This window comes from Ambystoma mexicanum, chromosome 11 (assembly GCF_040938575.1).
Source record: "Ambystoma mexicanum isolate Mex_15411 chromosome 11, UKY_AmexF1_1, whole genome shotgun sequence".
NCBI classification, from domain to species: Eukaryota; Metazoa; Chordata; class Amphibia; order Caudata; family Ambystomatidae; genus Ambystoma; species Ambystoma mexicanum.
This window is the reverse complement of record NC_090934.1, coordinates 1334786031-1334798602: the sequence shown is the minus strand read 5'-3', so window position 1 is coordinate 1334798602 and position 12572 is coordinate 1334786031. Positions and strand designations below refer to the sequence as shown.

General features: G+C 43.0%; 1 protein-coding gene across 2 annotated transcripts in view; it reads left to right on the top strand.

The window, feature by feature from the left end:
• WDR72 (WD repeat domain 72) overlaps positions 1–12572 on the top strand; it is a 933775-nt gene that overhangs the window by 785953 nt on the left and 135250 nt on the right. The window lies entirely within an intron of this gene.

The window sequence follows — 12572 nt, the reverse complement described above, 5'->3', positions numbered from 1 at the left end:
CATGCACCTGGTTACCCTCTGACTTTTGTGCACAGGTTACCTGCTCACCCTGTCACCCACCTGCACTCCCTCATGGCAATCCCTTGCACTGGGTCTGTATCTGTAAGCCTACACCCCCTCCCACTTTTTCTCTGCACTTATCAGACAGACCCTGTCTGTTGCCTTAAACCTAGCACTTGCCACTTTCCGGCTGCACTTCCACTGTTTGTTGCTTTTTATTATTTATTTATTTTTATTCCTTTGCTCAGCACTTTCCACCCCCCATGCACTTTCCCCTTTCCCTCTCCCATGCACTGGGCCTAGTAAGATCGCTGTTTTGTTCTCCCTTGTTCCCATCCCTTGCTTCGTCGTGCTCTGAAACATTTGTGCACAAGCATGATACAAATAGAATATCACTATCAATAGAGGAGCGAATCACTGGCACGCTAAAATCGACTTGCAAATCTGACCAAGGCAGTGTCATTCCCCTTTTTTGTAGGGGAGCTGTGTGTGTGAGTGATCTGGGTTGGAATTGAGCACACACAAGACACCCCTTTAGGTAAGTGTTGAGGTCCTGGCCCATGTGCGGCCAGTAGGCAACCTTGCACAAAATGTCCAATGTCGTATGAAACCCCATATGAACGGCAGTGCCCCATCATGCGTTGAAAATGGTTCAACATCAGGCTTCGGAATGAGGTAGGTATCACCCACTGGTCACAGCCAGGTAGGGCTCTCCTTACCAACAACGGAACGTCTCGGAAAACTTCATCAACACCCAGAAATCCTCTTTATTTGCATAATCCGACTCTGTTAGAGGAAATCTTCTGGGGTCTTCAATGTGTTGATAACATTTCCCAATGATCGGGTCCTCTTTCTGTTCAGTGATCAAATCTGCATCTGGGGTATCTTTACTCCACTGGGCTGTGAGTTTGCTTTTAGTCTGAGTTTGTGACCTGGTGACAGCTGCCATTTGAATTTTACTCAGCAGGGATTCCGTTTGTATGAAATCCCCCTGCAGAGCTCTGGTTTTAGCCAGCTTGACAGTCAGGTCATTCCCAGTCTTATCTGGCCCCTATATCTTCTTATGACCTCTTGTCTTCTTCCAATAGATGGTCATCTCATTGGAAGTCACCAGATCGTTAATTAACTGGATCAGATTGGCATGCTTTAGGTGTTTGTCATTGGCACAAAGTATGCCTCAATTCTTCCAGTTAATCAGGTGCTCCACATGCCCATTCCTGACATAATCAGAGTCAGTGATTGTGACCAGTTCGTTCAGTTGGTGGTGCACAGCAGTGAGGATGGCTTGATAAACAGCCATCAACTCTGCAACCTGACTAATTTGGGGTCCTATTTTATAACTAGCAGAGGATTCCGGGGTATAATTCACCCAGGCATTCCAAATGCCAGCCACCAGTTCTTTTTCCCCGTTGCTATCAACATGGTTTGAGCACCTATCCACATAAACTGTGGGTATCCCCTGAAATGTGTCTTCTTCATAGACCTTGTGTGGGGAAAGTAAGTACACCTCCATGTTGTTGATGGTCATTAGACTTTCATCCTTGAGACAGTTTTCTTATGCACAATCATGCAAGTCTGCCAACCCTTGTGCTAGGGGACTCTTCTGGTTTTGCCCATATCTGACCTCCACAGGAAAGTCTTACATAGACAGAATTGACAGAATCCAGGACATTGTTGCCATCACAGAATTATTTTACAAAAACACATTCATCTTATGTTCAGAATGAAGTCCCAGTTTAACACATAGTCTATTGTCCTGGCTACCATTGGCAGCGCACTGGCGGGCATGCCATGAGATGGTAAACCGGAATGAACTCAGATTCATTGATCTTATGCAGGCACAGTGTGGCAAAAGAGGGGGTGATCTCACACTTAAATTGAGAAAAATGGAAAGCAAAATGCATATGCCTTCTGAGATGTGTTAAACTGGGACTTAATTCTGAACATGAGATGAATGTTTTTTTGTAAAATAATTCTGCAATGGCAACAATGTCCTGTATACATGAGGAAGAGGGACACTTAGTGTGTGGCAGCCATAAACCACTGCCACTGTCATCAATTTGGCTGACCAACCTTATGCCCACTTACACACCCAACACTTGTAATTACCAGGAATCTCACGATTCACCCTTTCTCCCATTTTCTGGAACACCAATCTACATTTCACTAGACCACGGCTCCAGTTACATTGCCAACATTACTACATCATTACATGCAACAATGTGCATGGTCTTCGGCAAGACTGAAAAAGGTCGAGCATCTGGGCTCCATAAATCCTTTATCTAAATGGCAATTCCAACAGCCATCCAGTGGCCTCTACTATCCTAAAGATTCATGATCCTCTCAGCCCATTATGTTAATTAGTAACTTTGCACGGCAAGCACACTTCCACAGTATATCAATTAATATGGACATCTGAGGGGTAATGGTAGTGATCACACTGGTCATTCCCATCTAGCCACAGCAACATTCATAACATTCTGTTGAACAATTTACTTTATCAGTAAATGAACATTGAGCATGGTTTCCACTTATACTAGCCAATGCGACGGCCTGAACATCTGGGCTTTATAAATCTTTTATTCACATTATAATGTGCACAGGTGAAAGGCACTCAGACGCTTTTATTGTACATGAGATTAATCTCGATCTCAGCCACACAGTGGATAATTGTGTTCACAAGGAAGGATGCATGTCCTCTCTGTTCAACGGTTACCATGTACACCAGAGAGACTATGTCACCCTTTTACGACATACCTCTTGACTAAACGACAGCGTTACATCACATGCATGCATGGAAGCGTGGGGCGTGTAAGAATAGCATAAACACAATCCATGAGGGGTGCTGGCCTGCTACCAGATGCGCAGTGCCAGGGATCTAACCCAGTGACTCCATTCTGCTATTTGCTAAGTGGGCAAGGGAGGCCAGCAGACAGATACTTAGGTTCTACTTTATAATGGGCAAACGGATGCAATTTTGTATTATCGCGATCTTCACGGATAACATGGACAATAGCGGCAAGACATGAATTCTTTCCATATTTCACTAGGATATTCATCTGGGACACGGATGTAGCAACATGACCCAGCAAGGTTAACCTGACCAATGACTCTCGCAACATTTCTGCATTTTGGGTAAGTTCAATACTAAGGGGATCAGCAATTAATTCACTTCTCAGCAAGACTCACCACATAACGTTATTCAACATTTCCTTAATAGGTTCTGAAATACCGATATTGGGTAAGAAATTCATGTTACGTAACACCTCCACTGTGATTAAGCAATCACTGAACGGCACTTCTGGGGGTATGTTGCAATTTCAATACTTTACAATGGCTTTCATTAATCCAAATCACTGGGCATGGGCTATAGGGTACAACACACTACTGCTCCCAATCAGTAAATGTGTACATTTACCAATAACTGGCAACAACTTTTCATCAAGACAACACCTACTCAATTTGGATTTTATTTTGTGTGCAATATGGAAGTATCTTTATTATATTATTCATGTTGATATATGTTTATCTGTGCAATTCTCTTCTATGCCCCATCGATGGCCCATATTGGTATGTTACATTTTGTTTTCCTTTTCATTCTGATTCAAAGTCCTATTTTGTTCACTAATTTAATGGTACAAAAAATATTTCTTTTCATATATATTTTTTTTCACATTTTTTCTTTATTTTGATCTTCTTGAATGACCAACACATGTTCTTGATATTATACATGGAATATGTCAATAACCGTACAGCCTTGAGAACGACCTAGCATTGAAACATGTGTTGGCTGAACATAAGATTAAAAGCAATCAGCACAACTTTGAATGGACTTTGTTAATGCATTTTAAGGACAATTATTAGCAACCAGCACTTGAACACTATTGGACCATTTGGCTGAGCGTGAATTGCATCACACCAACTTCTTATTCTGTGAATTGGAGTGGGTGGGGGTTCTACCACCCTTTGATGGCTACGCAGCCAGCCTAAATAATAGATTTAAAAGCTTGTGGGAACCAACCCCACAATCATACCCTTCTTCTTACTCTGCTTTAGCTTTTTATTTTATTTATTCATTGCATTTGATTACACACCCAAACCCGGGGTATCACGGCATTGGTGACAAGCATACTTACTGTCTTGATGGTTACACAATAGAAACAACAAAAAGAAGGCTTACAAGATAATTGGTTACATGGTGGAGCTACTTAGGACTAGTTACAGGGATATTTACAGAATTGCAAATATGCACGGTAGACCTGGTTGAAGCATGGATAATACAAACATTTGCCAATGATGTACAAGGGTTCAACGCTGGGGGTTAGGAGGATCAGTAAGTGTTGTATACAGTGTCGAGCGTAGGATTAGAATTTATTAAAGAGACAAGTCTTTTCTCCTCGGTCTCACTGGCATCAGCAAGAATGATCCTTTCCTCAACCATCTGCTTGAAACCTGGAAAGACAGTGGGCTTGGCAATTTCAGCGGTATCGTCTAGTTGGGTGGGGAAATGTTTGAGGTTCTGTCCTCGCTTAATTTTGAGGGGAAGAGTAAATTGCTGCACCTGTCCTGGGATGGTAACCTCTTCTCTCACATGAACTTAAACCGCATAAGGCAGCAATTGAGGTGACCGGAATGCTTTTTCAATGTCGTCAAAGCCCATGGAGTTACTCCCCAGTTGGGACCAGGCTGTATTATTAATAAGGTCCAAATTGAATGTGAATCAGTTGACAATGTCACTTCCCAGATAAAAGGTGGAAGGGACATCTCTCAAAACACAACAATTATGGTCTATGATTCTGTTGCCAATTGACATTTTTAGCATACACCTGCTAGGCAGGAGATGTTTGGAATTTGGGGTTTCCAGACCTACTTCCCATTTGTCAATCAATTTAAATGGGGGAATGTTCTGATCTTTTGGGAGTTTCCTGAATAATTCTTCCCTGATGAAGCTCCTTCCATTATTCAGGCATATGCTGGTGAGCACTGGCCCCCCCTCCCTATTTAACTGAATGGGGAAACACAACTGCTCACCCTTCTTCTAAATGTCTGTCAGAATTTAAGCAGATTCTTCCTTGTATGGTTTCATGGGACTCAAGGTTTCTTCTGATTTTGGACTGTTGTAGAATTTTAGGGTGTTCCCTTCCAGTGAGTATTGACACTTAAAACTGGGATGAAGGTTGATTTTCAAGAATGGAGAAGGGTTCCCATCACCAGGTTGTTCAACAGAGATGACAGTGATGTCTGGGACTTGGTTATTTTTTTAATTGAATTCTACATTCTTAGAGCGTTGATCAATTATGTGACAGGTACCATTCAGGCTTACATAATTGGTACTCATTTTTAATTTGATGGCACGGTTAGTCGGAGTCCATAGGACCTTGTTTACACAGTCAATTAGAGATAACCTCCTCAGGAGATCGTTCCCCAGTAAACAAGGTGTCCCCTCTGGAGTTACAATAATCACCGGATATTTCAGCCAGTGCCTTCCAATTTCTATGTCCAGATCTGCAGTCCCTTCAAAGGAAAAATCATTCCTGTCGAATACTAGAGTTGTCCGAGAAGTGGTGTCAGTGGAATTTGGTGGACCTCCCCCGTCCTGAGTTTAGTTGGTCAAAGGCCCTTTTTGACAGGAGGATGGCTTGGGATCCAGTATCCACCAGAGCTGATAATTCACATTGACCTTGCACCTTAACCGGTTCATACAATCAGCCTTCTTTCTCCTCCAAGGTACAAAGAAAGTGTGAGCTATTTGACAGCCGGTGGTAATTTTCTTAATATTGAACTCTGACACAGTGTGATCTTGGGCAATTTTCTGTGTCGTAGTTCGGGATTCAGTAAAAAAAAGAAAAAAAATGTTACAACTCGCCATGAGTGTCTTTGGGGAATCCTCCTTTTCCCGGTCTCCTTGCCTGTCCCCTGTTACCTAGTAACAGTTCTCAGAACCTGTTTGGAGAAAGGACACCCCCTCTGGTTCACTTCTGTGTGGCTCACATGTTTGGTTGAATAGTTTCTGGTTTGGGGCCGGTCTCCATACTTACCCTGTCCCACTCAGGGTCATTTGGGGTCCATTTTTCTTTGGGAGGGATTCCCCCATTATTGAAAGAGAAGTTCTGCATCCTCCAGAGATTTTTCTCTTTCAAAGGGGATAATGCTGAGTTCCTCCATAAAGTGGGTTCTTCTTTGGCCTCTCCTACTTACCCTTTGCTCTTTGGGTTCTAACCTTTCGGGGTAGAAGAGACTCTTTCAGGCTGAGAAGTTTTTAGGGGTTCTGTTTGGGTGAGAATGGATGCTTCCTCAAGGGCTTGCCATTTCCCCTCCACCCGGACCCCCTCCGCTGGAACCTGAAGTTTGGCAAACGTTTCCTCCTGTCAATTCCCCCCCGTGGCATCAGACCTTGGTGTTGGGGAATTCTGGGAAGCAAGATTAGGTTGGGAGTTGGACTGAGGCCTCTGCATGCACCCCAGATCATTGGCTAGTTGCTGGACCTGGCGCTCCATTTGCAAGACCTTGTCTGGGTGGTAGGGAGGTCTTCAGTCAGACCTCTGCTGCTCCTGAAAGGGGTGACTGTTCCTTCAGCTAGAGTAGCTCAGTACTCGTAATTCCCCCCATATTGTTCCATCCTGACTCTCCCTTCTCCCAGGTTCAGGGATCTATTGTCCTGGAACCAGGGAGAGAGAGGAAGGTTGTTTCGAAAGTTCTGGTTTGGGTAATATCTGGGAAAAAAGTTCAGATTGGGAGGAGGAGTGATACTTCTTTCCTGAAGGAAGTTTGGAGGGAAGTTTTTTGGGGCAGTACTTACCTGATTAGTCCCCCCCTTGGGCTGAAGGAGTGTATGCATACCCCAGAATTGGTTTAGTACCCTTATACCTAGGACTTATATAGGTGGCAGGGTCAGAGGGATCATTGTTCTGGGCCCCCACCTGACTACCATTTGATTGGGCCGGATTGTGGGGTCCCTTCTGCTTTCCATTTTGCTTGTTGGCAGGAGGGTTACTTTTAGGCCCCCCTCTCTCCATATCCAATGGAGGGGTTGTTTCTACCTGCACCACCTTCAAAGCAGCAGGGATGTTAAATGGTTTCGGGATTTTGACAGCATTTGTACTCTCAGCAGGCTTTTGGACCTCATAAATCCTGGTGGCCTGTTCAATCACCCAATCCAGGTTCCTATGCTTGTGGAAGTCACGCACCAACTGAGTCATTATGTAATTGGGTAGAGCATGGAAATATGTAGTTATGAACTCCCTGCTATTACTGTTCACGTGCCGGGAGGTCTGAGCAAATGTCCTCTTCAACTCCTGCACAACCTCCCTAGCGTCTGATCTTCCCACACCGCAAGTTATATGCAGCCTTATGGGCCTCAGTGGGTTTCTATGGGTGGACATTTTATTCCAGTTTGGCCGCTTTATAAGTGGACCATTTATGATGATCCTGGTCCTCCAGTCCTGCAAAGAAACTGAGTACTCAGGTGAGAACGTCCATTTAGCAAATGCTATACAATTCAGATCATTCCTGATCTGGAATGATGCCATCATCTGCTCATAAAGTTCCAGGTGCTCATACTGAATACTTGGCATTCTTGTGGTATGGGGTCAGGAACTCTTTATGGCCTTGATTTGTCTTATTTGGTCTTTCACAAAACTCTTGCTCTGCTTCGTTGTCTTTTTCGTCCTCTGCACCTGAGTCCATTCACCTTCTGACTCAAAGCTGCTAGTGATACTTCATTCCCTGTATTCTAGGAATTCCCTGTCTCTATGAGACTGGGAATATCTCACAGACCCATGGGGTCTGGACTTTTCTTGCCTGGACCAAAGTGAAATCTTAGGGTCACTCTCCCTGGAGTTCCTTTTAGGCTCAGGATAGAACCCAGTTTCCTCATCCCGTCTACCAGGGATTCTGGAGAATTCAATCCTTTCCCCTCAATATACAGAGGTTTTTAGAATGCCCTTCCGAGGCTGAGGGTCTGGCTTTTCTCCTTCAGCGAAGGTGGGCTAGGTGGTCTCTTTGTAGTCTCATCTTCAGCCAATCTAACTCCCTGACTCTCTCCTCATAAGAGTTTTCATGGTCTGAAGTACTTACCGTATTATTCCTTTCTTCCCAGGACTCAATGGTCCGGCCACTTTCCCTTCTGTGTGGAAGAGATGAATACTCACCAGTATCAGACAGGGACTGGCCTTCTTGATCAGTTGGGCTAGGCCTGGGTAGGTCTAACTGCCTCATGTCACCTGTTCTTGATAGGTGGAATGCATGAGGTTGGTTCCCATTTGTGCACAAGAGTTTGTAAATGACTGCCATGAGGCCCCTGGTGGGAAGGGTGCCTCACCTTGATCAGTGGGCATTGGTCAGGGTTCCTGAGGTGCTGTTTATAATTTTTGATTTCCTTGATGAGGCTCTCACACTTATCTTTATTTGTTTGCTGTTGGTAGTTAGAGAGCTGCCTTTTTAATTCTGACACTAATGCCTGATTAATCTCATGCACCCTGCTCTGAGCTACCAACTGATCCTTTGTTTGCTGTACCTCCTGCTGAAGTGATTATTCTCCCTCTGAGAGCTTTGTAAGCTTTGTGAATATTCAAGGTGCTTTTCCTTCCGGTGACTCATCTCTTTCTCTTATTCATCCCTACATTCTTCTGCCTATAATAGTTCAGCTTCTATTTGCCTCACTCTCTCTACTAACTCATTCCTTTCTTCTCTAATTCTGGTCAGTTCCTGAGAACCTGTCTGTTCCTTTTCTACCTCCATTTCCAACTGATTTATCCGCTACAATAGGACGCTATTATACTGATTCAAGAGGTCTTTTTCCTGAGCCATCTGCATCCTCTGTTGTTTCAGCGTACTTACCTGTTGATGTATCTGATCAGTCATTTTGGGAATCAACCCTTTTGATATTTAATTGATTATTTTCAGTTTTCAATTGTTTTATTTCTGATTGGAATGTGATAATGTCCAGTCTCTATTAAGAGCAGAATGGTCATTTAGCTTGTGTTGCACTGCGGTCAGATTTTCTACGCACTCTTTTTGCTAATTTTTCAGTGCAAAAAAACTGGGTTTCACGCTCTGCACTCTCTTGCTGAAGTGTTTTTAACTCTGCTTTCAGTTGTTGATCAAGATCCCGGGCCTGTGACAGGTCTCTGATTCATCCTACTAGCCTCACTATATTGCCAATAATCTTATCTTCTAACAGCAAATGAAAATGTAACTGAGCAGTTAGCTGAGCCATTTTGGTCTGTTCATCACAAGCAATTGTGGTCATATAAAATGCTTCAAGTACTTTGTGCAATATTCTGGCTTCAAGCCAAATATAATTGCTTTCTGGGGTAACCTCCCGCACAATTCTGGTTTGCCAGTTTCCTGCATAGTCCTCAACCCATTCTCCTTTGAGAAATAATTTAGTTAGTAGATGCTCCCTGGCTTTCCCAATTTGTTCAGTACTCATTTTCACAATTGGCATTTTGCGCTGTAATAAAACTTGCTTTATTCAGGGGCAACATCGCCCTGTTCCTGCTTGATTTTCTCACTCAAATCAATTCTTACACACTCTTAAAGTTGTATCTATACACCTCCCTGGAACCCAGGAGTCAAGTCCCAGCGGCACTTGAACAAAACAAAGATGACTTTCCCTGCACCTTAATGCAATTGCATCAAAATGAATAGACTGTCACAATGTACTTGTCATGGGTCAGAAATAGGAAGCTAAATCCTGCCCCGAGCCCCCACTTTGTAACAGTTTATTGATAAGCCACCCTCAACACAGGGAGTTCCTTCCCTCCCCACTCAAGTGGTTATGCAACAAACAATTTAACAGATTCTTTTTTTGTAACCCTTTCTCGGACACATATCATGCCCCTTGGATCCCTCTCGCCTGAGCTAACAATGAGCCAAGAACCTGGACGGTGTACAGGAAATATATTGGTCTTTTTTTAAAATAACAGTAATTGAAATTAGCACGAAAATGTCAAAATACCATATATGTGGCACAAAACAATCAACGTCTCGCAGCATAAATAAATCACAAAAGTGAGTTAAAAAAAACACAATCACAATTCTTACATTCTGCAAATTTCACTTCACGAAATAATTACACTGATCAATAATAAAGGCACTTATGTAATGTTGTGTGATTTTGAATTACCTGCAGGCTTAAATGGGTAGCAGTAGGATTTCAAGATTGGTAAAAATACCTATGCCAAAAATACACATGGCAATTATAATTCCGCCCACACTTTTAGTTTAAAATAAACACAGGATGATTTATCACTTTGTTTTTCAGAACCCCCTTGTTTTGCTCTATGTTGGGAAGTCAGACAGAAACATTTGGAATGCTTTGGTGAATTTTGGATTTTTGACCCCCCCCTTACTGTGTCTGTGTTGGGGAAGCAGGATAAAAAGGTTGGACTGATTTGAGAACAAAGGCAGCCGTCTTCCATAAAGAAATCGGGGTCAGCTGGACAACAAGGATTCCAATTAAGTTATAGGCTATAGTCTTTAGCTCACACTGGGAAGTGAGCTTTGTCAATTTCAAGTTTTAACAAAATTCACCCAAAGAGGTCTGCCAAATGGGGAATTAATTACATTAATATGTTTGGTTACATAGACTAAGGATCTACACAGTTCCCCCTCTCCCCACCCACTATAAAGGGAAAGAATTCACGGCAAGCAGACTCCCTCCACATTTTTGGTTTCCCAGGGCTCCATTCTACTTAAATCTACTTACATTATCAGCCACTATTTAAGATTCAGGAAAGTCATCTGCATCTCAGGACACTCTGGAAGGATAGGGCAGGGGTCTGGTCACTCCACTCTCAAAGAAGATGGCCTCCCGCTCTCCACCATAGGACCCAGTCAGCTTTGAGGCCTTCCTAGATAGGCAGCTCCACCCAGATGCACTCTCAGCAATCTCCTCTGGTGTCTCCTTACAGCTGTCAGATGATAGGTTTCAGCAGCCTTCCTGGTGTCATGTCTCTTCTCTTTGCCCTACTGTCTTTCTCCTGTTTCTACATCTCCTGTCCCTGTGGAGTGCCCCTTAAATAGCAGCAATGACACCACCAATTTGACAGTCTTGGGGAATTACCCTTCACTAATCCCTGCCACTAGGATTGGGCAGTTACCCTTCTCTCTCCTCCCAAACCCAGCCTCCAAGTCAGGATTGGTTTAGGGGTCTGGAGCAACAAATGGCAATTCCCATTTGTCATCATCCTTTGTTCTCCTATCAACTTTTTGGCAAAAACTTATGTATCACACATTTTATTAGCAACTGCCAGACTAAACATATTTCCTGTTTCCGCTAATCATGGGGAATTAGATAAGCCAACCACCAAATCTGTATCATGTAGCAGGGCCATGTGGCACCTTTCTGACGTTTCCATAAAAAACGCAACCGTTATGAATATGCAAGTTATTAAGCATATCCCTAATTTCAATTTCCACCCACTCACCAACTCTCACATTTGGAACATGTTCAGATCAGCCAGAAATCTAGTTTAACTGGCCCTTACAATTCCCAGAGTCACAGGAACATACATTTTATATCCCCCAAATCACCTGGAAATTACATGAAAATGATACATAGATGAAATCCATCCGTCCTTATAGTGGCCTAAATGATAATAGTCCTTTTAAATAAAGTGTTACTATTCATGTGGGACAAATGGTCCTGCTCCTGCTTCCGGCCATTTGTTTTCGCTGGGTCAGCCTGTACCTTTTTATCAGTTGCCTTTGTGTTTGAAGCTTGCTCGTTGAAGTGGGTGCCCCCATTTTTACACTAAGTAGTTGTGTTCCAGCCAAGGGTGACCTTTCTTGAAGTCCATGCTTTCAGAGCTAGCAGGTCTGGAGAACACTAAATTTCAACGCTTTTAGCAGGACATTTCGATTGCGGTTGATCATTAGATGGGAGATGTGACTTCCTGGCTGGAAGTAGGAGATGTCCTTGTGAAGTTTTGCCCCCAGCCAGCAAAAGGGTTTGCGTTGGGCTGGCATTTTTTTCATGAAGACAAAGTGGCTCTTCAAATGTCACTGTAGTTTTGTGGGTGAAACGTATTACACATTGCTCTTTGTCAACCCAACCATCGTGTTTTGTTTTCCTGACATTTTCTGTGAACAGTGATTTTTTTAAACTTTTTTTTCAAACCATTTTTATTTGCACACACATGTGCAGGCCGTTTTTGTTTTCAATGTTTACAAATCCTGTTTTCCATGTCACATGGATCTTTGATTCCTCCTTTTGTAAATTGAAATGCTGCTTATCCATAGGCAATGACAGGTAAGCCCCTTTTCTCATGGCTCGTTTTAATTGTAATTGAAAAACAAAAACAAAGGCCAGGCTGTTTTTTTTTATTTCAGTGTTTAAAATCCTGCCATTCACGTGAAAGGGACTTCTGTTTGGACCCTTTAAATGCACTCCACAATCTGCAGCAGTCTAACATACAGCATTGCATGCAACATTTTATTTTCCCACAAAGGTCTTGTAGCCCTTTTCGCATGTAAAGGAGTTATTTTCGCTTGGGATAATTTCCTTTCACAAAATTATAATTTGGAATCGGGCAATATCATGTGATAATGACCCCTCCCCTGACTAT